General features: G+C 43.4%; 1 non-coding gene across 1 annotated transcript; it reads left to right on the top strand.

Annotated features, from left to right (window-relative positions):
- Window positions 1-3,027: 3,027 nt before the first annotated feature.
- Window positions 3,028-3,099, top strand: TRNAA-UGC (transfer RNA alanine (anticodon UGC)). The gene has a single exon. It is a non-coding gene; the product is annotated as a tRNA-Ala (tRNA).
- The last annotated feature ends 5,462 nt before the right edge of the window (window positions 3,100-8,561 follow it).

Here is an 8,561-nt window from a genome sequence, read left to right as displayed (position 1 = left end):
ATTGGATGGGCGGTGGGAGGCGGTACCATATGTTGTGAAGCGAAAGGTAGACCCTGATATTCCAGTGTATGAGGTACAGCCAGTAGGGACTGGAGGACCCTCAAGGAACCTTCACCGTAACATGTTAAGACGCTGCAATTTTGAACACTCGGTGGCCGACGAGGTGGTACAGGCTCCTAGCATTGTTACCAGGGAAACCCCCTTAGACGATGAGTGGTGGGTTGTCCCTGCCCCAGCCGATCCAGGGAACCAAGTCGAGTCTAGTTTGCCGCCCAGGGAGGGAGTTGTACAACCTGCAGAACAGCCATCATTGGGTGTGCCGGGTGCCCCTGATTCTGTGACTCTGCGTAGGACAGCCAGGTCCAATGCTGGGGTACCCCCACAGCGCTATGCGCAAGATGAGTTTATATGGGAAAGGTTGCCAGGGACGTCAACCTCTAGTGGGGTGGCATGTAAGAGGGTGAAACAGCCCCTGTGTAGTGAATGTGCAATGTGTAATTGAGTTGGTGTTTTCATAACCTGACATTTTGTTGTTTGACCACGAGAGGTCGCTGTTGCAAGATAACAAGTAAAAGGAAAAAGGCTGCATGCCCCTGGAAGATTGGTGTGGAGACCCTGATCATTGTAGGAAGGTTCTAGGAGCCATTTTGAGTCAGAGTGTGCTGGACTCTAGAGGAGAAGAGAGAGCTGTGGAGACATCACTGTGCAGAGAGGGTCCTTGGAGGGAGAAGCCACAGCAAGAATAGCTGTGGATTTGAGACTTTCAGAGTCTGTCCAGACACCATCCTAAGGAGAAGATTACTGTCAGAGACTTGGCTGAGAAGTGAGACTGCCAGTGAGACCGCATGCTGTCCGAGGAGCTCCTCTTCACCCTGATGCTAACAGAGACTAAAGGTACCCAACAGAAGTAAGCGTGCACGCACCACACTGCAAGTTTTGCACCATATTGCTGGGACTGAGTAAAAAGCCTGTAGTTAGTTAGTTAGGTATAATCATCACCCCAGGCTGCAATACTGGTGAACTATCTACCTGTCTGGTAAAAGGACTAAGTCACAGAGGATTTCTACAGAGTTATATCTCCCAGAGAGGGACTTGTAAGGAAGTCTGGGAGCAACATTTAGTTTAACTTTACACTGTTTGGCTTGCAAGCTAACCAACTATTATACTTGCTTAGTTGTACTTGGTTTGGGGGGAATTTAGTAGTATTGTGATAAGATTGTAAACCCTGGTGTTACACCGCCGGATGCCTGTGTCACACACACTGAATTGTTCCTGTGTAATAGGGTAATAACAGGTAACAGGCAGCTGCATAGGCGCAGCCTGCATGTAGGTAAAAGCTTGGAGTATATTGAAGGCCACACTAGTGGGCACCGTGCTGTATAACACCAGGGTCCCAGCCTCTAGGCTGTGTAAATGTAATACCTGGGAGTGTTCTTTTGGACAAAAGAGGTTATCTAAACTAAGTAAAGTCCTATCTTGGTTAAATTGAATTGGACTCACTTCCTTTGTTCGTGACTTCGCTGTATCCTGGGGAGCCCACCTCGGTACACGGCTTACAGCTCTACCACTGAGCTACATCCCCTATAGACAAGCTCTAAAAAATGCTCCAATTCCTGAGACAATATACTACGTGTAGCCCTATTGTGCTGATACTACTGGATATCATTATGTGATTAGTAAAGTGGAAATATACACTCACCGGCCACTTTATTAGGTACACCATGCTAGTAACAGGTTGGACCCCCTTTTGCCTTCAGAACTGCCTCAATTCTTCGTGGCATAGATTCAACAAGGTGCTGGAAGCATTCCTCAGAGATTTTGGTCCATATTGACATGATGGCATCACACAGTTGCAGTCGCAGATTTGTCGGCTGCACATCCATGATGCGAATCTCCCGTTCCACCACATCCCAAAGATGCTCCTCTATTGGATTGAGATCTGGTGACTGTGGAGGCCATTGGAGTACAGTGAACTCATTGTCATGTTCAAGAAACCAGTCTGAGATGATTCCAGCTTTATGACATGGCATTGCATTATCCTGCTGAAAGTAGCCATCAGATGTTGGGTACATTGTGGTCATAAAGGGATGGACATGGTCAGCAGCAATACTCAGGTAGGTTTTGGCGTTGCAACGATGCTCAGTTGGTACCAAGGGGCCCAAAGAGTGCCAAGAAAATATTCCCCACACCATGACACCACCACCACCAGCCTGAACCGTTGATACAAGGCAGGATGGATCCATGCTTTCATGTTGTTGACGCCAAATTCTGACCCTACCATCCGAATGTCGCAGCAGAAATCGAGACTCATCAGACCAGGCAACGTTTTTCCAATCTTCAATTGTCCAATTTCGATGAGCTTGTGCAAATTGTAGCCTCAGTTTCCTGTTCTTAGCTGAAAGGAGTGGCACCCGGTGTGGTCTTCTGCTGCTGTAGCCCATCTGCCTCAAAGTTGGACGTACTGTGCGTTCAGAGATGCTCTTCTGGCTACCTTGGTTGTAACGGGTGGCTATTTGAGTCACTGTTGCCTTTCTATCAGCTCGAACCAGTCTGGCCATTCTCCTCTGACCTCTGGCATCAACAACGCATTTCCGCCCACAGAACTGCCGCTCACTGGATGTTTTTTCTTTTTCGGACCATTCTCTGTAAACCCTAGAGATGGTTGTGCGTGAAAATCCCAGTAGATCAGCAGTTTCTGAAATACTCAGACCAGCCCTTCTGGCACCAACAACCATGCCACGTTCAAAGGCACTCAAATCACCTTTCTTCCCCATACTGATGCTCGGTTTGAACTGCAGGAGATTGTCTTGACCATGTCTACATGCCTAAATGCACTGAGTTGCCGCCATGTGATTGGCTGATTAAAAATTAAGTGTTAACGAGCAGTTGGACAGGTGTACCTAATAAAGTGGCCGGTGAGTGTATAAATGCCATATACCTGCCCATAATAATAATAATACCAATGTAATACTGCCATATAGGTGGTATGTAGTCTCAGAAACAGGAGCATTTTCACACTGTGTATGAGGGGATGTAGCTCAGTGGTAGAGCGCATGCTTTGCATGTATGAGGCCCCGGGTTCAATCCCCGGCATCTCCATGTTTTGTCTTACATAATAATCACTAAAAAAAGATAGGAGTGCACCATCTGCCCTATATTTAATGCGGCCCTGTATTCCCTGCTCATATAATACCGCCAGACAGTTCACCTATACCACCGTATCATATCCAGGGGCCCCTCCCAAATGTTTTGAGAGAGTTGGAGAATAACAGAGGGGCCTTGAGCCTCCTTGTGCACTTAGGCCCATGTATATCTGCCCTCCCCGCAGCCCCTGGAGCTCTGATCTCCTCATTACACAATATACACATTTACATATATCTGCCATATATTGGAGCATTTGTTGGTGCGGTCGTGTATTTGGTGTAACTGCTACCTCTGTCTTACTTATCATTATAGGCTCCTAGATCACAAAATATTATTATATACAATAAAAAAAGAAAAACAATTTACACAATCTTTTTTTTTTTTTTTTTTTAATTTACATTTTTTTTTTTAGGAAGAATTTGCCATGGAATAAAGTATATGGCACCATCCGGGTCTGGAGCTGCCGTGTCCTGTAACGGATTGTAGTTCAGGCTGTTCTTTTTCCAGGCTTCGATATTCTTTCTGGATAGAAAAAGATAAAATGTTATTATTTCTATGTTACATGTCACATACATCTGATAGGGCGGAGGGAAAAGATGAAATATAGATGACTTACCGTCCATTATTTTGGGATGTCTCTGTTCATAGCCCTTCATGGTGAGTTCACAACCAGGGCTGAATACAAGGCAGGATCCTCCCCTGAGGTTATTGTTGGTGCTTCATTGGACGAAGTGCTCACGGCACACGGGGCACAGAGAGTTGGAGTGCAGCCAGATCGAGATGCAACCCTGATGAAAGTTATGAGTACAGGGAAGCTCTGTGACTCGCTCTCCAATCTCATATTCAGTCATGCAGATTACACATGACTGGGCCTCCTCCTGAGATATTACCTCTCTAGTGGGTAAGTTCTGAATTTGCAGAGCTCTCTTGCTGAATCGAGGATACTCTCTTTCCAGCAAAAGAAGATATTGTGCATTTGGTGCAAGTGGTTGAGTTTCCGTCATCCCACCTATGCACAGCAGCCGAAGGAAGCTACTGAATACACGAGTTATAGGGTGGTGGTATACAGGAGATCTGCTTGGAATTGGAACCTCAGGGGGTCTGCGGCTGGGAGGAACCGGATTTGGCCGTTGAAATTCAGTGGTGTCAGCTGTGGATCCACTTGCTGGACGGCTGCTATCACTGCTACTCTCTCCTATTATTCTGGAGGGCTCTGCAGGGGCGGGTCTTAATGGAGAGCGGCTTCTTTCCCTGCTCTCTTCTAGTCCTCTGTGCTGTGGAGGAGCTCTGTCGCGTCTCCCTGTCCTCGCAGTGATAGGATTCCTGCTTCTTTGATGTCCAGTAGAAGGTTCTCCACGATGTCCTAGGGATGACCTCAGTCTATGGACAATTGCTGCCTGACCTGTAAATATATAAAGGTAACACATTTAGCCCATAGGAATGGATCCTGTTATTGCTAAGGGTTTTGAGGAGAAGAGACCCCAGTATAGTTAAGTTCAACAGTAACCTGAATAAAGATATATATCATTCACTGGATGAAGGGACGCCATCAACTAATATTGGACAAACTGGGCCCCATAATCACAAAACAATAAGTCGTCTGTTTTTTTTTTTTTTTTTATTCCCAATAAATAAATAAAAGAACTCCCAGCAATGTTAAATCCCCAATGCTAAGGGCTAGTTCACACGTAAAAACCGCCTGGCTTATTTTGGTCCCGAAAAAAAACGCTTGCTAATTAGGAAGCGTTGTTTTTTACCTTGAGGCGTTCTTTGGAGCGTTTTCTGGAGCAGTTTCCTCTCCCCTAAAGCGAATAGAGGGGAGGGAAAACTGCTAGCGGAAAAATGAAAGCTAGCAGTCTCCATAGACCACCATTGTATGGAGGCAGGTTTTGAGGTGAAATCTGCTGTCAAAATCTGCCTCATTGCCCCCCGTGTGAACTAGCCCTAACGGTCCCGCTGCTCATAGTGTATAGTAATCATACAGGGAGCAAAACAATAATAATCTAATGGGGATTTATACAGATTATTAGAAGCCTAATCTAATGCCAAACAAAGATCTTTGGGAGATATAATTGTCCAACCTGATAATTGCGGGGATTAATGCATGTCCATAGCATATGCCATTAAGAACAACAGGGAGGCATAGAAGGCACTCTCCCCAGCATTTTGTCGCGGAATGTTCAAATGGAGTGTTCCGTGAAAAAGATATGAAGGTCACAGCTCTTAATATAGAAAAAATGATAATAATTTAGAAGTGCACTACTCACGTGTCAGAGCCGTCAGCGTTGTAGCAGGATTCCAAAAGATCGGTGCACGGATAATGGCTCTCTCGGCTAAGCCAAAATGCAGCAACAGGAAAAGACAAAAGGATATATCCAGCACTCGGAATCCGGCCTAATAAAAATAAAACTGAACTTTTATTAAGAAATGGTCATTCTTCCATTAAAAAATTATGATCATACAAGGGACATTAGCTTACCTCTCGTATGATCAAACAATTTTTAATGGAAGAATGACCAATTCTTAATAAAAGTTAAGTTTATTTTTATTAGGCCGGATTCCGAGTGCTGGATATATCCTTTTGTCTTTTCCTGTTGCGGAATGTTCCGTGACCTTTTCCTCCGTGTGAACATACCCTTTGAGTGGGGGGTTTAATGTTGTTGGGATTTCTTTTATTGATTTATTGGGAATAACAGTTATGTTTTAGACGGGTTATTGTTTTGTGATTATGGGGCCCAGTTTGTCAAATTGCCTGAATAAAGAACTTCTGTTTTCTATCATGGGCAGGGGTGGAATTCGGAGGAAAGTAAAACCCACCCCAAACGACTAGGAATGGAAAATGTGCTGTTTACCCTGAAACATTGCTCAGCAGAGCCCAGGGATAACTCCTCCCAGGAAATCTCCTCTAGGGTGGGGGGAATATTGTCTCTCTCTTCCTGAACAATTCACTTACCTTGATTCTCCGGTCGGCGCAGCCATGTATCATTGTCAGCTATCAGCTGACGCAGCTCTCGGGCGCTCATGGCTTAGTTACCAAGGCGGATCTGATGAAATATTAGAGAACTAAGTTCTCAGGTGGCTCCGATATTACTGGGCCCTGATCAAAGATCAGTAAGAATGAATGGAAGTAATCACTAGATATGTAGTACAAACTAGTTCGCTCTTCCAGAACCAAAGTGAAGTGTCAGCAAAAGCATCAACTCAAGAAATGGCTGTGATGTCACAGCGCTCAGGGTTTATATCCCCTCAGGGTTCCGTTATGATATCATCATATGCAAATATGTGCATTATGACATCATCATATGCAAATATGTGCATTATGACATCATCATATGCAAATGTGAACAGAACCTCACATAATAGGTAAGCAGATCCTAGTTTTATGACATCACAGAAGTAAGGTCATGTGACTGTGTGTGTGTGCAAAAAAAAAAAAATAATAATAATAATTTGAATTAAAATCTGGATGTGGCTATTTCTAGGTACCGTACCTATGAACTCCTGGCTATTTTTAGGTACCATCCGTGTACCGTGCCTATAAACTTAAATGAACTGCAGATGTATCATATTTATCCCAGTAAATTTTCACTTTATTAAGACATTTATGTTACAATGGCTAATCTTCCTCGCACTGCGGACATCCATCCACTCTATAACAATCTTCATGTAGTGTGGAACAACAAGAAAAACAAGTTGTCAATTTTTTAGACTTTTTCCCCAAATCAAAGTGGCAAATCAGACATTTCTCCATTTCCTTGCAATTTTTTTGTGTTTTGGTTGTTTCCCTTTTTCTCCTCTTTGTGGATACCTTCAGCCTGAAAAGGCACAACTACCTGCGGACGTGCAGATGAAGATTTGCAGCTTGTAGAAGGTGGTGTATTTCCATCAACTATATCCGGAACATTTGAAGTCTCAGCACCTGCAACATCTTGATGTACAGACTGGTTATATGACAAGCTGGGTTGTAACAACGAAGAACCTCGTCTGGCATTGTTTTGGATAACCTTGATTTCTTCCAAGTAGTTTAGAAAGGTTGAAGTTCCGTGATTAGATAAAATATCCGCCAACTGAGTTAGGGATTGGAACGCCAGATTGTACTTAGCAGTACTACTGAGTGGTTCTTCATCAATAGTCTCTTGTTCTTCCACAGCACAATATAAATCAAATTCTGTGTCTTCAAAACTAGGCTCAATTTGCAAATTTTCCCAGTATTTTTTGTGGAAGCAGTTCCTATCATACAAAGGAATTGATTCGGTTTCTCTCATTAAAAGCATGTGTCTGCATGGAACACAATATTGTAGCCGGAAACTGCAGTTACACAAGTTAACAGAACTGTCGTAAGCTTTTGAGTGATCGCCATTGCATGTTTCGATTATGGAATTCTACAAAATTTGCAAATTTGGCTTCATCGTTTGAAAACTCTTTAGAACTTTGCAAAAGAACCGTACACCAACTTCTGTCATTTCCTGCGATGCTGAATCAAGGTGAGTTTGCAATGGCGGATCAATTATTCTAAATGTTTTAAGCGACTGTTGAATCTGTTTATGCTGTAATCAGTTATCTATGAACGTTATGAGTTCTCAAGAAGAAAAAAAGTTACCTGGCGCCCGTATATAGAAAACCCTGGAAGGGGGCTGAAAATAGGCAGTTGCAGCTCTTACCCGGACACCAACCAATGAGGTGGTGGAGGTTAATGAACAAGAAAAATAAAACCCGGGATATCTATAGAGCGCTACTGTGTGACAATAAAACAGAAGCCAATTGCATGCAAAAATAAAACCAAATTATTGAGTCTTTATTGATTCCAATTGACAGTAGAAAAATATGCAAAAATGTAGGCTACGCGTTTTGGGCGTCTTCCTCAGGCCACTAAAACAATAGTAGTAAAAAATACACAGATCAGCAGATTGCCAAAACTTAAAAATATTACAAATATAGAAACAGTCTATGGTATGTTCAGAGCAGGAAACAAGTTGTAATGTCACAAACATGTTATATACAAAGTTAAAAACTGAGACAGTAGTCTTATCTTACATTCAGTCAATCAAAGGTTCACATGTAGAGTAAATCTGTAATAAGTTATATCAGAGGATGTTACTCACAGATGTCCTGAACTGTCAGAGCATAGGAATCAGCTAACCTGCGCTCCAGACAGCCAGAACTAAATAGACTACCTGGGCGACGCCTAGGCCTCGTGCATCACAGGGAGCAGGCGTTTACAGGTGGATATGATTACGAGGAGGTGTATACGGGTGTGGAGGTGTATACAAGTGAGGAGGTGCGCCATATACATATACACAAACAGACGCACACATATAAACACATACATATACATACACACACACCTACACAAAATCTCACAATTAGCGAATGATTATAAGGAGGTGTATACAGGGGTAAAGGTGTATACAGGTGAG

Source organism: Leptodactylus fuscus, chromosome 3 (genome assembly GCF_031893055.1).
Source record: "Leptodactylus fuscus isolate aLepFus1 chromosome 3, aLepFus1.hap2, whole genome shotgun sequence".
In the NCBI taxonomy this organism is placed as follows: domain Eukaryota; kingdom Metazoa; phylum Chordata; class Amphibia; order Anura; family Leptodactylidae; genus Leptodactylus; species Leptodactylus fuscus.
This window is presented reverse-complemented; position numbering and strand designations above follow the sequence as displayed.